Genomic DNA, 27,461 nt, shown 5'->3' with positions numbered 1-27,461 from the left:
GTCCATTTCTTCTAATGGATTCTCATCCCATTCTCTGTCCAGTTTCGATTCTTTTACTTATACTTTGCATTCTGTCTTTTAGTGTCAGTTTTATAAACATGGGAACAGCTTCCATATACAGGGTATTGAGACCTTCACTTCCATATCTGCCAATGTGTTGCTAAAGTTCATATCCAGCTTCAAGTCATTGATCGTCAGTACTTTATCAAGTTTAATATTGATGAGAGCTCCTGGTCAGAGGAACAGGGGATGGGGTTGGAGTGGTGATGGTATATTCCAGGTGAGGTTGGAATGTGTACTGTTGGGGGTCAGGGTGATGACCATTAGGGGGCGGGATTGAGCAGAGCAGATATTGTTGGGGGTCAGGGTGATGACCATTATGGGGCAGGATTGAGCAGAGTGGATATTGTTGGGGGCCAGGGTGATAAGACCATAAGACCTAGGAGTGGAAGTAAGGCCATTCGGCCCATTGCATCCACTCCGCCATTCAATCATGGCTGATGGGCATTTCAACTCCACTTACCCGCATTCTCCCCGTAGCCCTTAATTCCTCGTGACATCAAGAATTTATCAATCTCTGCCTTGAAGACATTTAGCGTCCCGCCTCCAATGCACTCTGCGGCAATGAATTCCACAGGCCCACCACTGTCTGGCTGAAGAAATGTCTCCGCATTTCACGGGTCCTAGTCTCCTCGCCTAACGGAAACAACTTTCTAGTGCCCACCCTTTCCAAGCCACGTATTATCTTGTAAGTTTCTATTAGATCTCCCCTTAATCTTCTAAACTCCAATGAGTACAATCCCAGGATCCTCAGCCGTTCCTCATATGTTAGACCTACCATTCCAGGGATCATCGTGTGAATCTCCGCTGGACATGCTCCAGTGCCAGTATGTCCTTCCTGAGGTGTGGGGACCAAAACTGGACACAGTATTCCAAATGGAGCCTAACCAGAGCTTTATAAAGTCTCAGTAGCACAACGGTGCTTTTATATTCCAACTCTCTTGAGATAAATGACAACATTGCATTTGCTTTCTTAATCACGGACTCAACCTGCATGTTTTCCTTTCGAGAATCCTCGACTAGCACTCCCAGATCTCTTTGTACTTTGGCTTTATGAATTTTCTCATCATTTAGAAAGTAGTCCATGCTTGTATTCTTTTCTCCAAAGTGCAAGACCTCGCATTTGCTCACATTGAATTCCATCAGCCATTTCCTGGACCACTCTCCCAAACTGTCTAGATCCTTCTCCCCACTTCCTCAGTACTACCTGCCTGTCCACCTAACTTTGTAGCATCGGCAAACTTCACTAGAATGCCCCCAGTCCCTTCATCCAAATCATTAATATATAACGTGAACAGCTGCGGCCCCAACACTGAACCCTGCGGGACACCGCTTGTCACCGGCTGCCATTCCGAGAAAGAACCTTTTATCCCAACTCTCTGCCTTCTGTCAGATAGCCAATCCTCAATCCTTCCAATAGCTCACCTCGAACATCATGGGCCCTCACCTTGCTCAGCAGCCTCCCGTGTGGCACCTTATCAAAGACCTTTTGGAAGTCTAGATAGAGGGGTCTAACCTACTTGTCACCGCTTCAAAGAATTCCAATAGGTTTGTCAGGCACGACCTCCCCTTACTAAATCCATGTTGACTTGTTCTAATCCGACCATACTCTTCCAAGAATTTAGAAACCTCATCCTTAATGATGGATTCTAGAATTTTACCAACAACCGAGGTTAGGCTAATTGGCCTAAAATTTTCCATCTTTTGTCTTGATCCTTTCTTGAACAAGGGGGTTATAACAGCCATCTTCCAGTCATTCGGGACTTTCCCTGACTCCAGTAACTTTTGAAAGATCTCAAACAACACCTCCGCTAATTCCTCAGCCACGTCCCTCAGAACTCTAGGATGCGGCTCATCAGAGCTGAAAATGTATTGCTGGAAAAGCGCAGCAGGTCAGGCAGCATCCAAGGAGCAGGAGATTCGACGTTTCGGGCATAAGCCCTTCTTCAGGAATCAGGGCCAGGATCAGGAGATTTATCAATTTTAAGACCTTTTAGCTTTTCTAGAACTTTCTCTTTTGTAATGGCAACCATACTCAACTCAGCCCCCTGACTCCCTTTAATTGTTGGGATATTACTCATGTCTTCCACTGTGAAGACTGACGCAATGTACTTATTAAGTTCTCCAGCTATTTCCTGATCTCCCATCACTAGGCTTCCAGCATCAGTTTGAAGTGGCCCAATGTCTACTTTTGCCTGTCGTTTGTTTCTTATGCATTGAAAGAAACTTTTACTATCGTTTCTAATATTACTGACTAGCCTACCTTCATATTTGATACTCTCCTTCCTTATTTCTCTCTTTGTTATCCTCTGTTTGTTTTGTAGCCTTCCCAATCTTGTGATTTCCCACTGCTCTTGGTGACTTTATAGGATCTCTCTTTTTCTTTAATACATTTTCTGACTTCCTTTATCAGCCATGGTTGTCTAATCCCTCCCCGGATAATCTTTCTTTTCTTGGGGATAAACCTCTGTACAGTGTCCTCGATTATACCCACAAACTCCTGCCATTTTTGCTCTACTGTCTTCCCCGCTATGCTCTGCTTCCAGTCTATTTTTGTCAGTTCCTCTCTCATGCCCTCATAATTACCTTTATTTAACTGTAACACCATTACATCCGATTGTGCCTTCTCTCTTTCAAACTCCAGACTGAACTCTACCATATTATGATCGCTGCTTCCTAAGTGTTCCCTTACTTTAAGATTTTTTATAAAGTCTGGTTCATTACATTGCACTAAGTCCAGAATAGCCTGCTCCCTTGTGGGCTCCATGACAAGCTGTTCCAAAACACCATTCTGTAAGCATTCCATGAATTCCCTTTCTTTGGATCCACTGGCAACATTATTTAGTCCACCTGCATATTGAAGCCTCCCATGATCACCGTGACCTTGCCTTTCTGACATGCCTTCTCTATTTCCCGGTATATGTTGCGCCCCTGGACATGACCACTGTTAAGAGGTCTGTACATAACTCCCATTATGGTTTTTTTGGCTTTGTGGTTCCTCAATTCCACCCACACAGACTCCACATCATCTGATGCCATGTCATTCAGTGCCATGGATTTAATTTTGTTCTTAACTAACAAGGCTTGAGGGGGGAGGGATTGAGCAGAGCAGATATTGTTGGGGGTCAGTGTGATAACCATTAGGGGGAGGGATTGAGCAGAGTGGATATTGTTGGGGGGCATGGTGATGACCGTTAGGGGAGGGATTGAGCAGAGCGGATATTGTTGGGGGGACAGGGTGATGACCATTAAGGGAGGGATTGAGCAGAGTGGATATTGTTGAGGGTCAGGGTGATAACCATTAGGGAGGGATTGAGCAGAGTGGATATTGTTGAGGGTCAGGGTGATGACCGTTAGGGGTAGGGATTGAGCAAAGCGGATATTGTTGGGGGGTCAGGGTGATGACCATTAGGGAGGGATTGAGCAGACTGGATATTGTTGAGGGTCAGTGTGATGACCGTTAGGGGGAGGGATTGAGCAGAGTGGATATTGTTGAGGGTCAGTGTGATGACCATTAGGGGGCAGGATTGAGCAGAGCAGATATTGTTGAGGGTCAAGGTGATGTCCGTTCGGGAGGGGATTGTGCAGAGTGGACATTGTTGGGGGTCAGGGTGATGACCGTTAGGGGAAGGATTGAGCAGAGCAGATATTGTTGGGGGTCAGGGTGATGACCATTAGGGAGGGATTGAGCAGAGTGGATATTGTTGGGGGGGGCAGGGTGATAACCATTAGGGAGGGATTGAGCAGAGCGGATATTGTTTGGGGGCAGGGTGATGACCGTTAGGGGGGGGGATTGAGCAGAGCGGATATTGTTGGGGGTCAGGGTGATGACCATTAGGGAGGGATTGAGCAGAGCGGATATTGTTTGGGGGCAGGGTGATGACCGTTAGGGGAGGGATTGAGCAGAGCGGATATTGTTGGGGGTCAGGGTGATGACCATTAGGGGAGGGATTGAGCAGAGCGGATATTGCTGGGAGCTCGAATGTGATCATTGTTTGTTGTCGGAGGTATGTAATTGGGTGATGATTGTTGGGGGACAGTAGTGTTAGGGCTCAGGGGAGAGAAGATTTTCATATGCTTGCTAATTCAGTGAGTGTGTAACAATTTACTGCTGTGGCTGTAAAGGACAGAGACAGGTAGGCTCCTTGAGGTTTTTTGAAAGAAAAATATTTATTTTCTTTAACCATATCTAAGCAAAATAATAAAACAGCAACTGCGCGAGTTTTTACATTTCTGAGCTGAATTTTGCTATCTGGAGGCAAAGTGGTTTTCCGAGTGATACCCATGGTGCCTGGTCTGCTATGGCCCACGTGACTCAGACAATCATCGGCTCGTTCCTTATGCACCCGGTCCCTTTGGTGCCCACCTGGTGGAATTACGTGGAAAGAGGTACTTACTGCTGCCAGGACTTCATAATATTCATACCATTCACACCATATTAAAAACCCCAGGTGAGCACTATGTCCCCAAGGAAATGGCCCAGAAAGGCACGTTAGTTCCTTGTTTCACTGCAGGGACCTGGAGGTGGTGGTGGTCATGGTGGTGAGAAAGGATGGCAGGGATCTTTTATTGTTTACTGGCAAAGGAGGGCACTCCATCAGACTGAGCTAACCCAGATTGAGATCGTGGCCTGGGTCAGTGTAGTGTCCCTGGCAAAACACAGTGCACAGCAGTGCAGGTGAGGAGTGAATTATCTGAGTTCTGCTAGGCTTTGGGTCAGCATTTTCTCTCTGCTGCTTCACAGTCACAGGTCAAACCACTCACTCTAACTCTGCACATCCCACCGAGGCTCATGAACTGCAACTCTCATTGTTCCATGCATTATGTCCTCTCAAAAGCTCTTCACCACTTCATCTGCCCAAACTCCAAACCTTTTCTGGCCTTTGTCCTTCCTACTTCATCCCAGGGATACCTGTCTTGCTTGGGGATCATCACTACTTACTCTTCCATCCATTTGTTTCATTCTCAGTCCTTTACTTTGTTTCATTGAAATGGTGGTTCACTAGCTGACTGAAGTTTTTGTCACATTCCCTCTCACCTGGTTGCAATCTTAGTTGCACCTAAACTATAGGACTGAGTATGGCTTTCCCCTTGGCACAGGTCGTTACCTAACTGTAGTGGAACCACCTGAATGACTATAGTGCCCTTTACTCATAAAGGACCAATCCCCTTTGACTTGCAGACATGGCCATTTGGTTGAAGCACATTCAGTATGCTTGTCATGTAAGTTGCCTGGTACATGCTGTTGGTGTGACAGTGATGTAGCAGGGTGTCATACTGCAACATGTCCAGATAACCCCTCAACTGTTCGGTATTCTGTGCAATGATACACTGCTTTAAAGTCAGAAGAAGGCAGGTGTGAGAAAGCAAAGCATCATACGAGTGCAATAGATACTGAGCTAATGTAGAGGGAGTTTAGCGCTATACCAGTCCTTGTTACCCACAACCTGGAGGTGTTTGATACTCTCAGTAAAAGCCTGAAATGAAAACATTCAAATTCCCATCAACGACCTCTCTCACCTTGACAGAATTCGCATAAGATTTATAATGAGAAACATGTCCCTAGTGAAAGGGTTCTATCATCAAAGGGAGAACAGGATTTGGGTGTGATTACTGATCCTTCACTGGAAGCTTCCAGTCAATTTGAAGCTGTTAAATATAATCAAATACTAAATTATATCTCAGTGAATGGAACCTGAGCTTTAAAGTTATCCCGACCTTGTATGGAGCACTGACAGGACCAAATTTAGAATAATGTATATAATGTTGGGCTTCTGATCTTCAAAGTAGCAGTGATGCTTTGTTGAAGGTTCAGAAAAAAGTAGCAAGAATAATTTAAATATTGGAAAACTAAGTCATAAGCATATTTGTGAAAAGCTGAACTTGCTTTCATAACGCAAAAGCAATTGAGGGACAACATGAACCAAGATTGTACGATGCAAAAACAATAGAGATGCATTTTGGTGTAAAGTTAAAGTTGCTACTGTCTTATCACACCATAGAGCTGCTCTCTCATTAGAGAGAGAAAAAAAAGGAGGTGGTGGTTTAATCTGAAGCTGAGGCAAGGAGAGAGGTTAAGAAAGAGAATCCTTCAAGGCAACCTTAGTCAGTGCAGGGGTTGAATCCATAGGCATCACTCTGCATTGCAACCCAGCCATCCAGCCAACTAACTGGCCAGAAAACAATACCCCTCCTGCGTGGTGGGCAGAAATTCTACCACTGAACCACCAAAGCTCACTATTTTGAATAACTAAATTAAGACTATGAGCACAGAATAAAATAAATCAGTGGGTGTCAAAATTAGAGAAAATGTACCTGATACAATGTTCAAGCCCCATTTCAGAGATATCAGAGCTTTGTCTAATGGGGCGGGGGTGGGGGGTGGGAGTCTCGTTGGAGTACAAATTTAACAGTGATACCAACGCCATAGCTGCCCTCTCCAGGGGATGTAAAATATGTTGTGGAGGGATGCCCTGGCCAACGTTTATCAGTCTACCTATATCTAAAAATAATGGGCAGAACTGATTACCCTCCCTGTGCTGGGATTGGTGGTAGGCCATTTAATCAGGCAAGAGAGTGGTGGCTGTGGAGTTTGCTACATTCCCACTACTGACCTGATTACATTCATGGTGGGATGGTGGGTGATACCCTACCCATTCCACTGCCAATCTGTGCCCTTTACGGGGTATTATTGCTTGCTTTCAGTGTCCTCATACACCAGATATGGTTGTTGTGGTTCTATTTGCCGAGCTGGGAATTTGTGGTGCAAACGTTTCGTCCCCTGTCTAGGTGACATCCTCAGTGCTTGGGAGCCTCCTGTAAAGTGCTTCTGTGCTAATTCCTCCAGCATTTATAGTGGTTTGTCTCTGCCGCTTCTGGTTGTCAGTTGCTGTCCGCTGCAGTGGCCGGTATATTGGGTCTAGGCCGATGTGTTTGTTGATAGAATTTGTGAATGAGTGCCATGCCTCTAGGAATTTCCTGGCTGTTCTCTGTTTGGCTTGCCCTATAATAGTGGTGTTGTCCCAATCAAATTCATGTTGTTTGTCATCTGAGTGTGTGGCTCCTAAGGATAGCTGGTCGTGTCATTTCGTGGCTAGCTGGTGTTCATGGATGCAGGTTGTTAGCTGTCTTCCTGTTTGTCCTATGAAGTGTTTTGTGCAGTCCTTGCATGGGATTTTGTACACTACATTGGTTTTGCTCATGCTGGGTATCGGGTCCTTTGTCCTAGTGAGTTGTTGTCTGAGTGTGGCTATTGGTTTATGTGCTGTTATGAGTCCTAGTGGTCGCAGTAGTCTGGCTGTCAGTTCAGAAATGCTCCTGATGTATGGTAGTGTGGCCAGTCCTTTGGGTTGCGGCATGTCCTTGTTCCGATGTCTTTCCTTTAGGCATCTGTTGATGAAATTGCGTGGGTATCTGTTTTTGGTGAATACCTTGTATAGGTGTTCTTCCTCTTTTTGCAGTTCTGGTGTGCTGCAGTGTGTTGTGGCCCTTTTGAATAATGTCCTGATGCAACTTCGTTTGTGTGTGTTGGGGTGGTTGCTTTCATAGTTCAGGACTTGGTCTGTGTGTGTGGCTTTCCTGTATACCTTCGTGCTGAATTCTCCGTTCAGGGTTCTCGTCTAGGAATGGGAGCTGGTTGTCCTTTTCTTCCTCTCTCGTGAATCGGATTCCTGTGAGTGTGGTGTTGATGATCCGGTGTGTGTTCTCTATTTCTGTGTTTTTAATGATTACAAAGGTGTCGTCCACATATCTGACCCAGAGTTTGGGTTGTATTTGCGTTAAGACTGTTTGTTCTAACAGAAAAGGAAAGGTCACCCTGTTGGGAGTTTTCTATCGGCCTCCGAATAGTTCTAGAAATGTAGAGCAAAGATAATTCTGGATAGGAGCGAGAGTAACAGGGTAGTTGTTATGGGGGTCTTTAACTTTGCAAATATTGACTGGAAATACTATAATTCAAGTACTTCAGATGGGTCATTTTTTGTCCAAGGATGGTTTCCAGACATAATGTGTAGATAAGCCAACAAGGGCAAGACCACATTGGATTTGGTATTAGGTAACGAACCTGGCCAGGTGTTAGATTTGGCTAGGTGAACACTCTGATGATAGTGACCACAATTGGTTATGTTCACTTTAGCAATGGAAAGGGATACGTTTATACCGCAGGGCAAGAGTTATTACCGGGGGAAAGGCAATTATGATGGGATTAGGCAAGATTTAGGATGCATAAGATGGGGAAAGAAACTGCAGGGGATGGGTACAATTGAAATGTGGAGTTCATTCAAGGAACAACTACTCCGTGTCCTTGATAAGTATGCACCTGTCAGGCAGGCAGGAAGTGGTCGGGCGAGGGAGCTATGGTTTACTAAAGAAGTTGAATCCCTTGTCAAAAGGAAAAAGAAGGCTTATGTTAGGATGTGACGTGAAGGCTTAATCAGGGCACTTGAAGGTTACAAGTTAGCCAGGAAAGACCAAAAGAGAAAACGAAGAATAGCCGAGGGCACATGAGAAGTTGTTGGCAGATAGGATCAAAGAAAACCCTAAAGCTTTCTATAAGTATATCAGGAACAGAAGAATGACTGGAGAAAGATTAGGGCCAATCAAGGATAGTAGTGGGAAGTTGTGCTTGGAGTCCGAGGAGATAGGGAAATCGCGAAATGAATATTTTTCATCAGTATTCACACTCTAAAAAGACAGTGTTGTCAAGGAGAATACTGAGATACAGGCTACTAGACTAGATGGGATTGAGGTTTACAAGGAAGCGGTGTTTGCAATTCTGGAAAGTGTGAAAATAGATAAGTCCCTGTGACAGATTAGATTAATCCTTAGATTCTCTGGGAAGCCAATGAGGAGATTGCAGAGCCTTTGGCTTGGTTCTTTATGCTGTTATTGTATACAGGAATAGTGCCAGAAGACTGGAGGATAGCAAGTGTTGTCCCCATGTTCAAGAAGGGGAGTAGAGACAACCCTGGTAATTATGTACCAGTGAGTCTTATTTTGGCTGTAGGTAAAGTGTTGGAAAAGACTGTAAGAGATAGGATTTATAATCATCTAGAGAGGAATAAATTGATTTGGGATAGTCAACATGGTTCTGTGAAGGGTAGATCATGTCTCACAAACCTTATTGAGTTCTTTGAGATGGTAACCAAACAGGTGGATGAGGGTAAAGTCATTGATGTGGTATATATAGATATCAGTAAAGGTTTTGATAAGGTTCCCCACGGTAGGTTAATGTACAAAATACAGAGACATGGGATTGAAGGTGATTTAGCGGTTTGCATCAGAAATTGGCTAGCTGAAAGAAGATAGAGGGTGGTGGTTCATGAGAAATATTCATCATGGATTTCAGTTACTAGTGGAGTACTGCAAAGATCTGTTTTGGGTCCACTGCTATTTGTCATTTTTATAAATGATTTGGATGAGGCAGTGGAAAGATGGGTTAGTAAATTTGCAGATGACACTAAGGTCAGTGATGTTGTGGATAGTGTCGAAGGATGTTGCAGGTTACAGAGGGACATAGGTAAGCAGCTGAGCTGGGCTAAGAGGTGGCAAATGGAGTTTAATGTGGAAAAGTATGAGGTGATTCACTTTGGAAGGAGCAACAGGAATAAAGAGTACTGGGCTAATGGTAAGATTCTAGGTAGTGTAGATGAGCAGAGAGATCTTGGAATCTGGATCAGTGGTGCTGTAAGAGCACAGCAGTTCAAGCAGCATCCAAAGTGCAGCGAAATCGACGTTTCGGGCAAAAGCCCTTCATCAGGAATATGAAGGGCTTTTGCCCAAAACATCGATTTCGCTGCACTTTGGATGCTGTCTGAACTGCTGTGCTCTTCCAGCACCACTAATCCAGAATCTGGTTTCCAGCATCTGCGGTCATTGTTTTTATCTCAGAGAGATCTTGGAGTCCTTGTGCATAGATCCCTGAAAGTTGCCACCAAGGTTGATAGGGTTGTTAGCCTTTGTTGGTAGAGGGATTGAGTTTCAGAGCCTCAAAGTCATGCTGCAGCTGTACAATACTCTGGGGTATTGTGATCAGTTCTGGGCACCGCATTATAGGAAGGATGTGGAAGCTTTGGAAAGGGTTCAGAGATTTATAAGATATTGCCTAATATGGAGGCGAGGTTTTATGAGGAAAGACTGAGGGGCTTGAGGCTATTTTCATTAGAGAGAAGGTTGAGAGGTGACATAATTGAGACATACAAGATTATCAGAAGATTAGACAGAGTGAATAGTGACAGCTTTTCTCATTGGATGATGACAGCTAGCACGCAGGGACATAGCTTTAAATCGAAGGGTGATAGATATAGGACAGATATCAGAGGTAGTTTCTTTACTCAGAGAGTAGTAGAGGTGTGGAACACCTTGACTGCAACAGTAGTAGACTCACCAACTTTCAGAGTATTTAAATGGTCAATGGATAGACAAATGGATGAGAATGGAAGAGTGTAGGTTAGATGGGCTTCGGATTGGTTCCACAGGTCAGCGCAACATCCAGGGCCAAAAGGCCTGTACTGTGCTGTAATGTTCAATGTTCTTTGAGGGATACTTTCCATTTTACCAAATAAATTTTTAAAAATTCACCAATGTATATTTTCATTAGTAAAGCTAAAGACAGGCACAAGATTTTCAACTTGAAAATTAAAAACTAAAGATTGCAATCAAATTGTTGAATATAACAGTTCAATATAATATAGTGAGAATAATTCCTGGTATAAAGAACTATAGGTAACGTGAGTATTTTCAAAACAATTCAGCATGAATTATAGATTTTACTCAACTATTTCACAAAGCAAAGTCTGCAGAATTGGGCATTAAAAATTGAATTTCTTTATTGTATAACTGTCATGTCAGATCTGCAATGAGTTTACTCAAGACATTTAACATCTGCCAGTGTTACTCTGTAAATCTCACTGACTACTCTGTGCTTTACATGACCTAGGGCAAGAATGTTCAATATTTAATCACACACACAGGCATAAATATCACACAGTGAATTACACTCCAAAAGCTCTCAGTTATTTAGCTAGATTGTTGAAAGTCAATGCTTTAATGAATTAGATAATTCTGCAGCTAAATAACATATGTGCAAATCGTGAATTTTTTCCAAGTTCTTTCACTCAAAAGATGTGGGCATCACTGGCAAGGCTATCATTTATTGCCCATCTCTAATTGCCTAATGATGGTTTCTTGAACTGCTGCAATCCTTGTGATAAAGGTATATACATGGTGTAGTGGTTCTGTTCTGTGTACACAGGAAACACCTATACCTTGTATAGGTGTTCCTGTGTACACAGGAAAACAACACACACAGACCAAGTCCTAAACTATGAAAGTAACCACCCCAACACACACAAACGAAGCTGCATCAGGACACTATTCAAAAGAACTACAACACACTGCAGTACACCAGAACTGCGAAAAGAGGAAGAGGAACACCTATTCGCCAAAAACGGATACCCGCGCAACTTTATCAACAGATGCCTAAGAGATAGACCACGGAACGAGGACATGCCACAACCAAAAGGACTAGCCACACTACCATACATCAGGAGCGTTTCAGAACTGACAGCCAGACTACTGCGACCCCTAGGACTCATAACGGCACACAAACCAACAGCCACGCTCAGACAACAACTTACTAGAACAAAGGAGCCAATACCCAACATGAGCAAAACTAATGTAGTTTATAAAATACCATGCAAGGACTGCACAAAACACTATATAGGACAAACAGGAAGACAGCTAACAATCCGCTTACATGAACACCAACTAGCCACGAAACGACAAGACCAGCTATCCCTAGTAGCCACACACTCAGACAACAAGCAACATGAATTCGACTGGGAAAACACTACTATCATAGGGCAAGCCAGACAGAGAACAGCCAGGGAATTCCTAGAGGCATGGCATTCATCCACAAACTCCATCAACAGACACATCGACCTGGACCCAATATACCAATCACTACAGCGGACAGCTGAAACTGACACCCGGAAGCAGCAATGACAAACCACTATAAATGCCGGAAGAAACATCAAAGAAGCGCTTCGCAGGAGGCTCCAGAGCACTGATGATGTCTCCTAGCCAGGGGACGAAACGTTTGCAACAAAAACTTCCAGCTCGGCGAACAGAACCACTACAACAAACACCCGAGCTACAAATCTTCGCACAAACTTTGTATATACATGGTGCTGTTACAAAGGAAGTTCTGTGATTTTGTTTCTCATTGCTGCAGGGTGAATGATGTATTCCTTCATCAGAATGGCATGCAGTTTGGTGGGAAATTTGACGATGGTAACTTTCCCAGCAGTAATCATATTATCAAAGGTATCTTGGTGAGTTAATATGGTGCAGCTTTGTACACATTGCTGATAATGTGGGATAGGCAGAGCAAGCTATCAATCATGTGTTCTGTTTTGTCCTGGACAGTGTCAAATTTCTTGAGTATTACTGGAGTTGCACTCGTTCAGGAACCTATTCCATGGCACTCCTGACTGGTGCCTTGTAAGTGGTGGAAAGACTTTGGGAAGATGCCGCATAATGCCTAGCCTCTGGCCTGTATTTAGCCCCAGTATTTAGATGGCAGGTCCAGTTAAATTTCCAGGCAATGCTGACTCTCCAAATTGTTGATGTTCAGGGATTTGGCAATGACAATATTAGATTCTCTTGCCACAGCTGATCTTTGTTCGACATTTGTGTGTGTTGCAATTAACCCAGCTCTTGCTGTAAATATTCAGAAACCCCTTCAATGCCTGACGGAGTGTAAATGGACCTTTAATCACCAAAATAACCCCAATTCTGACTCTGCGATAAAGGGAAGATTGAGGAAGATAATTAGGCATAGCAAAATGCTCTGAGGAACTCCTACAATTTCTTAGGAACATGATTGGCCTCTAACAATCCAAACCTTTCTGCTAATTATGACTTCAGCCACTGGAGAGCTAGCTGTCTCCTAAGTTTTCCAATTTTACTTTCAACATAAATCAAAAAAAAGATTACTTTTACTAAATATTGTGCCAATAGTCCCAACTTTAAGGGCATTTAAATGGTCATTGGATAAACATATGGATAATAATGAAGTAGTTTGGTTTCACAGGTCAGCACAACATCGAGGGCCGAAGGGCCTATACTGTGCTGGAATGTTCTATGTTCTAATATTCTGTAAATGTCAGTATGACTAACAAAGAAGCAAGATTGCTATTTCCAATTCTTGAAATTGTACTACAATATAAACAAGGAGAACAACTCAAAATAGGCACATACTTTCAGAAAGTAAGTAATTAATTTATCCAACTACTCCAAAACACTTCCTGCAAGTTTCTTGGCATCTCTTGACACATGGAATAGAATTTATGCATTTCACACATTAATGGCCTAGTCACTGATTTGATTGTTAATTTCCTGTGTTATTTAACATAAAAATGTAATGGCTATTTGTTACAGATAACAAATTCCATATGCCAGTAAAATTTCAAATACTGTTGGAATTGCTAAATAACAGCTGGAACATTAAGATAGTTGGAAAAAGTAAAATTTCTATGCAATCATTGAAATACACAAGATTAGAATGCTTCAAATTTCAGCTGTTAGATATAACATTGACTAGGTAAATGTTGCCTGTGAATGTCAGGCATATAATATTATTATAATTTTTCTCACGTGGAATTTCTCATTTATTCTTATCAACAAGGTTGAATACAACCTGGCTTTGAGAGGCAGTTAAAAAAAAAAGAGTTCATTCCGTCATATTTCTTTATCTTGGCTATGAGGTGAGTAAGTGTTCAGGTTCCACAAAGAAAATGGTTCTGACGCATAGAAGGATTTTCATCAAAAAATATGTAGCTACAATTTGAAAAGAAACATAAAACACCCTTTCAACCCATTGTTTCATAGATTCATACAGCACAGAAAAGGCCCTTTAGCCCATTGAGTCTGAACTGACATAACTACCATTAAAAGTGTACTAATCCCAATTTCCTGCATTTGTCCCATGTCCTTGAATTTTATGATATTTGAAGTGGTCATTCAAATATTTTTCAATTGGTTAATATATATGCATTTTACAACGTCTAGTCTGGAAATGTTTGGGAACAAATCTTTTGTGGAACTTGGAAATGGGTGAACTATAGAATAACTTCAGAATGCCTAGCCACAAGAGTGCAAATCAGAAAACATCAAAGGTTGCAACAACCCAGGACAAAGCAACCATTGAAACCTTGGTAGTCATTTGAGTGAACTGGAACTGGAACTCCCTCTCTAACAGCATTTTGGCGATAGTTCAAAAGATAGTTCACCATCACTTTCTCAAGACATCTATGAATGGGCAATAAATGTTAGGCACAAGTGAGGACTGCAGATGCTGGAAACCAGAGTTTAGATCAGAGTGGTGCTGGAAAAGCACAGCAGGCCAGGCAGCATCCGAGGAGCAGGAAAATCGATGTTTCAGGCAAAAGCCCTTCATTAATAAATGTTAGCCTAGCCAGCATCTAAATCCCATGAAAAGAATGGAATAAAGCAGTATTGAAAAGTATTTTGCTTATCCATGTACTCCATGTTCCTACTCCAAAAGCACAGTACTAAAATGATGGACAGAGTTGCTCAAGGCTGTCTGCTCAAAAGAATTTTGGGCAGCTGGTGTTTCTGAAGAGTAGACTTCTAGACTGCAGAGGTTACAATGTATAATTAATATTGGCTCTTAAAATAAAAGATTGCAGTGGATGATTCAATTGATGTGCTGACACTGGCTATTCAATTTCTTAGAGCACATCAGATTATAATTTAAATATTTGAAAATCGCTGAAAGGTATTTCTTCATGAAATTGCTTGTAAAGACCTTTGTTGTCAAAAAAGATGCTGAATGTTCCCAGCCCCTGAACTACAAGAACAATTGCAAGTCTTTTAGAAAATATGGCAAGACCAGTAAAAGTAGATTTGTAATATTGAGAAAAATATTCAATCTTCCACTCAAGACTTGAATGGCATGATGAGAGCCTCATTAGTGAGCGATGAGAGATCTATTATACGTATTTCCATATCATTATTACCTATTTGCTTTTCTTTTAAGTGTAGTTTTCCATCTCCCAATGTGGCAAGGAGAAACTAGATGGCAATAATTCCTGGTATGAAAATCAATGGGTCAATTCGGTTTGCTGTTTGCTGCCCCAGACTTTCTACTTGGCAAGCAGTCCCCAATATCTCATGGCACGCTCCAAGCTTTTCTCAGGACCTCCAGCCTCATCAGATCTCTTGCCTCCCTTTGCCTTTTAGTGCAGATACAAAGCCAGGCAGGTTTTCCCAGTTGTCAGCAGTGATCAGTCAACGGAATGGACATGCGGCTATATTGCACTGCGTTATATAAATGTCACACCTACAATCTGCACATTATACAGCAAATGCACTACCTGTGCATCAATCAGAATGGCCATTTGTCAAAGTCTTAAGAGGAACAGTCCTTGGTTAAATCAAGGTAGGAGTGGGGAAGCAAGTTTCCAGTAATCCTATCACACATACAATCCCCTACTCTTTTTGCATGGCAGATGGTGTTCACTGAGTTGAGATGATCACCTGAAGCCAATCCCACAGTGACAGCACCTGGAAGGTCTCCCATCAGTGTGAATTATGTCAATGTGACATTAATTCCCTGGACTTTTATAGCACTTCCCACAGGCTGGGCATTCCCTCGGGTGGTGAAGAAAGTATTGGTGTTGGCTGTATGTTTTGCCTGGAATGAGACAAAGGCAGGGGTTGAGTGAGGTGAAAGCGGGTGGCACAGCAGTTACTGCTGATATTGGTGAGGGAAAGGCAGTGAGGTGTCCCAGCTGAGTGAGTATGCAATGCAAGGGGCATGCAGGTTTAGAGATTGGGGGGTTGGTGTGAGAGCAAAGATACTGCATGCAATCATGAGAGTGCTAAACCTTGAGAGACTTGGTAGGATGTGTGCACAATACATAATGAGTGGGAGTGAGCAGAGAGAAGATGATGACACTTACTCTTTAAGAGCATGGAGGGTCATGAAACTTCATCATGCATTGCTGGGCATTCTTCCAGAACCTGGATGCCAACTTCAGATCAGGCTGGCAGTCCTGGGGTAAGAGGATGGGTCACTTCACAGGCGACTGACTGTGGAGTTTGCACGTTCTCCCCGTGTCTGCGTGGGTTTCCACCGGGTGCTCCGGTTTCCTCCCACAATCCAAAGATGTGCTGGTCAGGTGAATTAGCCATGCTAAATTGCCCGTAGTGTTAGGTAAAGGGTAAATGTAGGGGTATGGGTGGATTGCGCTTCGGCGGGTCGGTGTGGATTTGTTGGGCCGAAGAGCCTGTTTCCACACTGTAAGTAATCTAATCTAATCTAATCTACCACTCTATCCACCAGGATCTCCAGGTCTCAGTCAACATTTTGGACGGTGCCAACTTGCTCTTCCTCAGGCACCTCCAGGGCAATTCATCCCACACTGAATGGCAGATCCTGGCTGGCAGCTGAGATGTAACTATGGTGCCAGCGGCAGGAAATTCAGAACAGCTCAGCAGTGGCAAATACGTTAGCTGCTGGCAAACACAAAATAGCAAGCTACATACATCACTGGGTGAGTAGGGTCAAACTGCATGAGCTAATTTACTAGAGATCAGAGAGAGAAACCACCCATGAAACTCCCCCTCCCCCGCAAAACTGGCACTTAGCTGAGTTTTGGTAAATTTCAGCCCTTTGTATTTTGCTCTGATTCTGATAGCAACACTCACAGATTATTTATTTAGCATCTATTCAGAATGCCATTATTTCAGGTATAACTGTGAAGAGTCTTGAGCTATCCCATTCTCTGAGGAGTTTCTTGTTAAATTTTACTCAAAGTAAAGAATATCAAGGATAGAATTGGGAAGCTTTCCTAGCGTGAGTCATAAACATCTCATAAGTTGGTTATCACAGTCCCTCTATTCTGGATCAATATTAGGCTTTAACCCTTGTAACTGAGATTGCTAAATTGCAAGCCATTTTACATAGTGGGCCTCCATTTGTTGGATTCAAGTGATTAGATCTATAAGTGAACCTGACAATCAGCCAAAAAGACATTTTCTGTCTTACATTCAAAATTAGATTGCAGGCACACAGGGTGATCCTAAATGAATTGTATCCAAGGTGCGTAACTTGAGATTCACATAATGTATCCCATATAATCAAAAAATGAAAAAGACACTATCTTAAACAATGTTAGCTCAAAGAAAAGTTTATTGTCTAACCAAAATTAGATAACCAAAAGCATGCCATACAAAAAAGAATACTCTCAGATACTGTGACATTTTAAAGGAATTCTCAGAACGTTTCCACATTTAAATTAAACGTTAGTCATCAATCTTATTCTGATTAAAGTATTCAGCTTGAAGATCCCTTTACCACAGTTTATATGTTTCGCAGCAAAAGATACTTGTGGGTCATCCTTTCAATTCCAGCACACTTGAAAAATATTTATTAACTTTCTGGAAACCTTTGTTTGGGTTATGGATAAAAAAAATGTCAAGGAGAAACTAGCCTTTCTTCTCAGCAATACACCAAAGCATTCTCATTAATTTTAGTGATTTGTATTGTGGTTGCTTTTGCTTTACCCTTTATAGGCAGGCAAAAGCCATTTCTACTACTGTCTTGCTTCAAAGTTCATAAACAGCAAAAGGGCAAAATGCTGCTACAAGAAAGGACAGCTTATTTTCTGGTGCAGTGAGTACTCATTCACTTTAAAGGAATGCACATTAGGGGAGGCTGTAATTAGCTATGGTGTGCAGTCACAGACTGAATGACTGATGCAAGTGTCTCAGATGCATAGGACTTGTGAGTTAAGAACTCATGAATCCTTGGGAGAAAGCAGTTTACTCAGTCCATCAACTGTGGATGACTTGCTATATCTGATGAAAAGTGTAAGATTAATCTTTATAAACGGCCATAATTGTAAAGTGCAGAGGATGGAGCCAAGTCACTGCAAATGAAAATTAAATTACTAAACTGGCAACACGTACTCCCGAGTGCTGTAAACCAACTTGCTTCAGTGCTTTTTAGTTATCAGGGTACTTACTGTTTACACACTTGGTAAAGAAATTGACACCAAGAAGGAGGTTCTCTCAGACTGAAGAAGTTTAAGGACACCTGGGGACTGGCATAACAACTTGCTAGTGAAAAATTTATTCGACAGTAGGATGAGCAAAGAGCAGGAGCCTGTTAGCAAAGCCACTAGGAAAACACATTTAAACCATTTCTCACAATAAGAGTAGCATTTAATGGAGTGTGCTACTAACTCACTTTAAAAGATGTTTCCACCTTTATTAATACCAATGCACAAATATTATCTATCTCAATACACAACTCCCCTAGTTATTCTGCATTAATTTGTATTGACCACAGGCAATGCTTCTTTTATTTTGTTGTTGTTAAGCACAGTCTATTTATCTCAATGCTCGGTATCTATCTAAAACAGGACATTTGTGAATGCCTTATGCAGTACCTTTCAGGTTGTTGGATGTCTGTCCATGCAAGGAACTTCAAGACAACACCAGCAACAGGTTGTTATCGTCTCCACATCAAAATAGGATTTGTTAGGTTTCCTTTAGTTTGAAATGATGTGTACAGAGTCTGAAAGTTAAAATGAAGCTCATTTTTTTTCCCATAGAAGTTGCAGAACTGTCATTACCAATGGCTAACCACTTGTCACAATAATTCACAATGGTGGTCAAATCTGTTCAGTATTATTTATTCCACAGTGAGTAGCACTCGCGTGACAAGATTGCATGTTCAAAACCTATCAGAACCTAAGCATATAAACTACACTGATACTTGAGTATAATACTAAGAGTGACGCACAGCTAGAGGTGCCACCTTTAGGTGAGATTTTAAACTAAGGTCTGGTCTGTCTTTCCAGCTGACAGTCGTTAAAAGATCTCTGGCACTGAGCATTCAATATTGCAATCCTGTGCTCTTTCTACTTCAGACTTTCTTGTTAGCAAAGGAAGTCTAGAGAGAGATACAGTGCCTTTTGGTGAGGTTTATCCTGAGCAGCTTCATGGAACAGGACTCTGTGCTCTACAGGCTGTTCCTGGGGACACATACCAAGAAAAACATCAACTGTGTCTGGACGGCCATCAACTTGGTAAAAGGCACTCTTTGGTCTGTCCAAAGCTTGTTGGTCTTCCAGAGCAAGGTGTTGACATTGACCGAGTGTTACAGACTGGCACATTCCAAGGTCCAGGACACGTGCTGAGGGATGCACTAAAGCTTGGGGCAGTTGCTTAGTGCAGTGGGGGAAGACCATCATCTCAGGTCTTTCTGCCAAAGGTAAATGGGAATCCATTCAGTTATTGGATCCCCTCGGTGCCTCAAATACATGTAAATAATATCTTGCAAAAGTAAAAAATGCCTTGGGCTTTTTGAAACTGTTGGGAGAGTCAAACTCTAAAGTGTTTGTTCTTAATGCGCTAAGACTGTATAGAATACTATGCAGATGTATAAATATATTTATGAATAAAGTATACTGTTGAAATGAAAAGAAGCTACTAGAGATTGTAAACATATTGGGAAAAGTAAAGACCAGTGGAAAAGGTTGCTCCAAGGCAAAATCTGGGTTGGTCCAGGCTGACCAGCATTTCCTGGTGGGCTGTGCTCACCAACTCCTGAGAATAGCAACTATGCTGAGTGTGTGGGCGATGGAGCACTGGCCTGTCTGGCTGCGGTTCTCGAGTATCTAATGGCTGAAATCTTTGAGCTGGCCAGTGACGCGGCTTGGGACAACATGTAAACCCACATCATCCCCAATCACCTCCAGCAGGCTGTGTTCAATGATGAGGAGTCCAACAAGCTGCTGGGAGGGGTAACCATTGCTTAGGGTGGGGTGCTGCCACTGAAGAACACCGCAGCTATAAAGTGAAGAGACAACTCTTTAATCCAACTCATGTTCAGTAGTTGTAGTCTGTAGGAATAGAGAGTAGGAGTGAGTCCAGAGTCTGTTGACTAGTGGGTAAGGTTGTGTAATCAGTTCCTGTATTGTTTCTTGTTGAGAAAGTGATTCAGTTCATAAAGTTTGAAATGGCAGGAAAACTTAGCCCTCTGGAATGCCCCTCCTGCAATTCTGGGAAATCAGGGACACCGCCAGTGTCCCTAGTGACTACATATGCAGGAAGTACATCCAACTGCAGCTCTGGATGGACACAATGGAGCATCCATGAAGTGCAGAACGTCATGGATATCACATTGAGTGAGCTGAGCATCAAGGGCTACACAGACAGAAGAATTTGGTGACCACCAGGAAGAAGAGTAAGTGTGGACAGGTAGTGCAGGGGTCCCCTCTGGCCATTCCCCTCTAAAACAGGAATACCATTTTGGATATTCTTGGGATGGGGGAGAATTGCCTCTCAGGAGAAAGCATAGCAGCTGGATCAGAGGCATTATGACTGGGCACAGCAGGGAGGGTTGAAGTACCAGACAGCAATAGTGATTGAGGACTCAATAGTTAGGGGCACAGGAAGGCATTTGTGGTCACATGCAAGGCTGCAGGATGGTGTTTTACTTCCCTGGTGCCTGTTTCTGAGCAAGCACACAATAGTTTGAAGTGTGAGCATCCAGAGATTGTAGTCCATATTGGTTCTAACAATATAGGTAGAGAGAGAGCGCGAGAGTGATAGCAGGTCCTGAAAAGGTAGTTAGGTAGGAAGTCGAGAAGCAGGACCTCTAGGGCTATAATCTCAGGATGATTTCCTGTGCCACATTCCAGTGAAGCTAGTAATACAAAGATAGTAGAGTCAAATATGTGGCTAAAGAGCTGTTGCAGGAAGGAGGGCTTCAGGGATATGGATCATTGGAATATCTTCAAGGGCAGGTGGGACCTGTACAAGGAGGATACGAGTTGAAACTATAACTTTAAGAGGTATATTTGGTTCTTTTCTTTAAATGAATATACTTGAGGCAGAGTTTTCAAGCTGTTTGCTCCAAAGCCAATAAACAGCTTGTGGGGCCTTGTTTTTTTTATATATATAAAGTTGGAACAATGGAAGCAGCCTGAATGGGTGGGGTCAAGCTTCCAGAGAATCAGGATTTTTTTTTTCAGTTTAGCTTTCAGTAACAGTAGCTGGGGTATTTAAGCTGGGTGTGGAAGCTCCTATTCTCTCTGTTACAGTTAAAAGCTGGGGGTTCTCTTCTTGCTGCTAGAATTACACACGAGATGATCCATTTTACTGAATTTGCCTTTGCTAAGGGTGTGCTTATGGGATGTTACAAAATTGGGAGTTTAGTGGTAGTTAATATTTTATTAACCATTTTGTGTGTTACAATTAAGTCAATTCTTTTCTTTTACCTGTATTTTAATAAGAGAGTATATGTATAAAGTGTGTTTTGTTTCAAGCCTGGTAGTTTGACTGATCAAATTACATGCAGAACAAAACACCTTACACTTAACATTTTCTTATTTTAAAATTAGGGTTGAGACTATCCTCTTACTATATTTGGAGTAGGTTTGGTCTGATCCATAACAGTCAGGGTATGGCTAAATTGGAGACGCACCAATATAGAGGTTTGCTAGTGTTACTTGGGAGGGTTTAAACTGATGTACTGGGGGTTTGGAACCAGCGCAGTAGGTCAGCAAGAAAAGGAACTGAGGAGATGTCAGAGAGTATGGCTAGTAAGGTGAAGAGGAAGAACATGATAGGATTGGCGGTCTAAGGTGTATTTGTTTCAATGCAAGGAGTATGACAGGTAAAGCAGATAGGATGTTACAGCTATAATTGAAAATTGATTGAGAGAGAGACACTAGTGGCAGCTTAATATTCCAGGATTTGATGTTTCAGGCAAGATAGTAATGTTGTAAAAGAGGTGGGAGAGTTGCATTACTTATAAAGAAGAATATCACAGCTGCATTGAGGGAGGACACCTTAGAGGGCTCAGCAGCAAGGCCAGATGGGTAGAGCTCGGGCATGCGAAGGGTACAATTACTTTGGGATTGTACTACAGGCCTTTCAATAGCTAGTCAGAGAGAGAACAGATATTCCAACAGATTAGAGAAAATATGTAAAAACAAGGTTGTAGCGATGGGTGTTTTAACTTCTCCTATATTGACTCTGACTCGTTCGTGTTAGGGGCTTGGATGGGGCAAGTTTGTTGAGTGCGTCACTTTTTAAAACAATATGTAAGTAGTCCAACTAGGGAAAGGGCCATACCAGATGCAGTATTGAGGATTGAGCCTGGCCAGTTGATCAGAGGAAGCATTTTGCGACTATAATTTTGTAAGTTTTTTAAGATACTTATGGATAAAGACCAAAGTGATCCTAGGAATGAAATAATTAAATTGGGGAAGGCTAACTAACACAATATTAGGCAGGCACTGGCTGTTTGAGGGTAAATGTCATTTGACATGTATGAATCTTTTAAAGGCCAGTTTAGTAGAGTTCAGGACCAGCATGTTCCTGGGAAAATTGAGGATAAGGATGGGAAGATTTAGGAACTTTGGATGACAAGGGAAATTGAGAGCAAAGTCAAAACGAAAAAAAAGGAGGCACATGTAAGGTTTAGGAAACTGAAGATAGAGCCTTCAAAAAAATACAATAGGTAACAGAAACAAGGAATTAAGAGGGCCAAAAGGGACCATGAAATGTCTTTGGCAAACAGGATTAAGGAAAATCCCAAGATGATTTATACATGAATAAGGAGCATGAGGGTAGCAAGGCAAAGGGTAAGCTCAACCAAAGACAAAGAAGGGAATTTGTGCTTGGAGCCAGAGGACATGAGTAAGGTCCTTAATGAATACTCTGTATCGGTATTCGTAAAGGAGGACATGGTGATTGGAGTGAGTTTCGGGAGCAGTATGTTGATATTCTAGGGCTTATCAACATTAAAACAATAGTGTTGGGTATTCAGAAAAGTATTAAAGATAGATAAGTCCCCAGGAACTAATGGGATTTATCTCAGAATGCTGAGGGAAGCAAGAGTGAAAATGCTGGGACCTTTACAGAATCTTTGTTTCCTCTTTAGTGACGGAGAGGTCCCAGAGGACTAGAGAATAACCAACATACTCCTTTTGCCATTAAACAATGGAACAGTCTAGGAAATTATAGTCTGCTCAGCCTTACATCAATGGTAGGGAAATTATTGGAGAAGATTCATAGGGAAAGAATTTACTCACATTTGGAAAATATGGACTTATTAGCGATAGGTGGCATGGCTTTGTGCAGGCAAAATTGTGTCTCACATACTTGATTGAATTCTTTGAGGAAGTGACAAACATGATTGATGAGGGCAATTTTGACAATGTCTCTCCTGGCAAGATGATACAAAAGGTGAAGTCACATGGGATCCACAGTAAACTGGTAATATGGATACAGAACTGGCTTAGTCACAGAAGACAGTGTAGCAGTGAAAGGATTTTTTTTTTCAGACTAGAGATCTGTGACCAGTGGTGTTCCTCAGGGATAGCGCTGGGACTGCTGTTTGTAATTTATAGAAATAATTTGATGAGTATTGTAGCTGGCTTGAATAGTAAGTTTGCAGATGTCACAAAGATTGGCAGCACACTGGATAGTGAGGAGGATCACGAGATAACAGGTTATAGACAGGCTGGAAATTTGGGTACAGAAAGAGAAATGCTGGATGAAACTCCACCTGCCAAATATGAGTTGATGCATTTTGGGAGATCTAATGCAGGAGGGAAGTTTACAGTAATTGGCAGAACCCTTAGTAGCATCAACATAGAGGAATCTCTGTGTACTGGCCCACAATTCTATGAAAGTAGGAGAAAGTAAGTACTGCAGCTGCAGGAGATCAAAGTTGAGAGTGTGTTGCTGGAAAAGCACAGCCAGTCAGCCATCAATCAATCCTCAAATGTTTTTTTAAATAAATATTTTTATTGAAAACCTTTTTAAATCTTTTGCAAAACATTTATGTACAAAGAGAAAGAATAACAGCATCAAAAACAGGGGTAAAAAACAGCAGGACAAAAAAAGGCCATAAGAGTACCATTGTTAATAAACGACCTACTATTCTCCCAAAACGGACATCTACTTAACTTAAACTAAATGACAAACATATTAGATAAATACTAACAAACTAAATTCAAAAATAGCTTAAATAGTATCTCACTACTTTATTCTATCTCACTCATCACACCTCCACGGAGGCTCCCATTCCTGGGAGCACCATCTACAGTACCCGTATTCTTTTTCCCCAGTCTTCCTCCTCCCGGGGCCCTACAGGCACCCGTACTGATTCCCACAGTTATACCACAACCCTGATTAATATTGCTGATAAGTCAGCGTCAATATAATTTAGAAAGAGCCACCACATCTTGTAAAACTGTTTCCGTTTTGTGGTGCACCGTATTCGAGAGGTAGTTTTGGGGGAGATGCTCCATCACCAGCCTATGCCACCCCATAAGACCTGATGTTTTTTTTCTGACATCCAGTTCACCAGAATGTTCTTCCTCGCACAGTGCATAAGAATATTACACAATCTCTTCCCGTGTTCCCCCAGAGGGGGCAAATTTGGTAAGCCCAAAAGAAGAAATACCGATTCCACATTAATTTCAATCCCCAGGATAAACTTTAGCTCCCTTACTACAGCATTCCAGTATCTCTGGATCTTACAACATGACCATTGGTAGTGTGTGAGCGCACCTATACTAATATTACATTTGGGACACCCTCGTGACATGCCTCTTTTGAACTTAGCTAGCCTCTCTGGTGCCATACGAGCCCTGTGTAAGATCTACAATAGCATAGCCTGCGCTCTGTTACATACTGAGATTTTCCTTACATTCCCCCTGATATTTTCCTATACCTCTGATGAAATACCCTCTCCTAACTCTCCATGTCCTACAGAGTCGTTTCATGTCCCCCAAGGGGACATTTACCTTTCTGTAAATGATATAACATACTGACTGAAAGAGCACCCGTACACCGCAATACTTGTTTCTCCACATCTGACTTGTAACACAGAGGCAGGAGCGTGGTCTTCCTCTGTGTATAATCCCTTATCTGGAAATATTGGGAAAGGTCCCTATTAAACAATCCATATTTCTCACTTAACTGATTAAATGACATCAGGACCTCCCCCTCAAATAAGTCTCCCAGACAGAAGAATCAATAATTCTCCCAAGCCTTAAAGCCAGAGTCCATTGTCCCAAGTTTAAATCTTGGTCTCCCACCAACAGGGTAAATGGCGAGGTTTTAGACCAATTGCCCTCATCTTGCCTGATTATCCTCCAGGCTTTTACCGTATTTAAAATAATTGGTTTTTATACACTGCTGGGTCATGGATTTCATTTTCTCCATGAGTAATAAATTAATTAAAGGACATCTCTACTGCAACGCTTCAATACAAAGCCAAATTCACTCAATTCTCCCGTACCCAGTTACCAACATAGGTTAACAGAGCACTTATTTGGTATTTCTTCAAATCCAGAAGATCCACCCCTCCCTCAGCCTGTGAAAGCTGCAATTTAGTGAATTTAATTAGAGTACACTTGTGGCACCAAATAAAGGCCCCTGGCCAACCCTTCAGCCTCCGTAATACTTGTCTAGGTAACAACTATGGAAGCATTCTCATGGGGTACAGTAGCTGAGGAAGAACATTCATCTTAATCAGGGCTATTCAGCCCAACCATGATAATGGTAACCCCACGCACCGCTGCAAATCCTGTTTTATTCTCTAGTAGTTGTACATAGTTAGCTTTATACAGCTGGTGGAAGGAAGGGTAATAAAAATTCCCAAATACAAAAAAACCTTTTGACAACCATCTAAAAGGGAACTGCATTCTATCCTCCAGATTAGTCACCTTCACTAAATCCCCTACCGGCGCGGCTTGCGATCGTGGAAAATTGATCCTATAAACTCGAGAATCCACCATATGAATTAATTGTTTGGATCAGTTGAGGAACGGACTTTTCCGGATTGACCAAAAATAAAAGGACGTCATCAGCATAGAGGGTGATCTTATGCTCCCCCATTCCCACCTTTGGCGCTACTATTTCAGGATCCTTCCTGATAGTTTTGGCTAATGGTTCAATTGCCAAGGTAAATAACGGCAGAGATAAAGGATATCCCTGTCGACTACCTCTTTCAATATTAAAGTTATTGACTTAACACCATTTGTAATGAGTGCTGCCTTAGGGTCATTATACAGTACTGCTACCCATCTGGCAAAGGATCCCCCCCAAACTGAAGCACTCAAGATCTTCAAATAGATACGGCCATTCTGTACAATCAAGTGCCTTTTCTGTGTCTAGGGAGACCACCAAACCCGGAATCAATCTTTGCTGGCATACTTGTACTGTGTTCAGTACTCTCCTAATATTGTTAGAGGTGCAACAGCCCTGAACAAAACCCGTCTGGTGTTCTTTTATAATATGAGGCAGGACCTTCTCCAACCTCAGAACCAGCATCTTGAACTTTCCCCCACTTGGAAATACCACTGACTCACGTAACTCAGATTAACATATGCAGGAGAATTTTGCAGGTGACCATCACGCACACACAGGACTCCATTCTTGCCCACTATTTTAAAGACCATTTGCCATCCCTCCCCAGATACAGAAGACTGCTTTCAACTGAGAAAAACATAGACTTGACAAAATCAGCAAGCCTTGATATCGAAACAGGACTCCCTAACCTCGATCACCCTTTTACCACAACACATGGAATCTGGAAAAAGAGCGATTCAACCAGAGTGCGCAAAATAACGTTGCAGCTAAAAATAATTCTGTCAACAGCTGATCCCCTCTTCCTCATCATCTCAAACGCAGCCCCCAGCACAAACATCTTAAGGATCTCTTCAAAATGGCAGCCCTACATTGCAGTGACCTGCACAAAATGGCGACAGCCCGCAACCTTAGTGAAATGGCATGCGTCTCCCGGCCTCTCTCACATGGCGAGCGCACACAGCACCTCTACCCATCCCAGATCTTCTTAAGATGGTAAGCCCACCTGGCCAGAATCTCTTGCCCGGCCTCAACCCGACTTCCTCAAGATGGCGACCTCACCCAATCACTATTCGCTGACCCCTGCACCACTCCGTGCTGACCCTCAACAGGACGGCCTTCCAGAACTTTCCTTACGCTCCTGAATTCCTAACTGCACGCCAGCCGCAACAAAAACAAATCACAACACCGTTTCCCCCGGCCACTGCCAGCACAACCCCCCAGTCCCAACGATGGTTGACCACTCTCCCTCAACGGCCCCACCTCTGCCAAATAAAAACTGCACGTGTCTGTCGCCCCCACCCTCTGCAAACTGCCTCACATTTAAACTCCTCAGCGCACAAAGCGAACCTGACCACCCTAAACCCGTAAAAGGATGACGCTAGTTTCCCTTTCTCCTCTCTGCCCAGCCCACATAACCGTCCACCGTCTCCTTCCTCCCACACTATTAAGGGCGGCATGGTGGCTCAGTGGTT

The sequence above is a fragment of the Hemiscyllium ocellatum genome, chromosome 24, assembly GCF_020745735.1.
Source record: "Hemiscyllium ocellatum isolate sHemOce1 chromosome 24, sHemOce1.pat.X.cur, whole genome shotgun sequence".
Taxonomy (NCBI): Eukaryota; Metazoa; Chordata; class Chondrichthyes; order Orectolobiformes; family Hemiscylliidae; genus Hemiscyllium; species Hemiscyllium ocellatum.
This window is presented reverse-complemented; position numbering follows the sequence as displayed.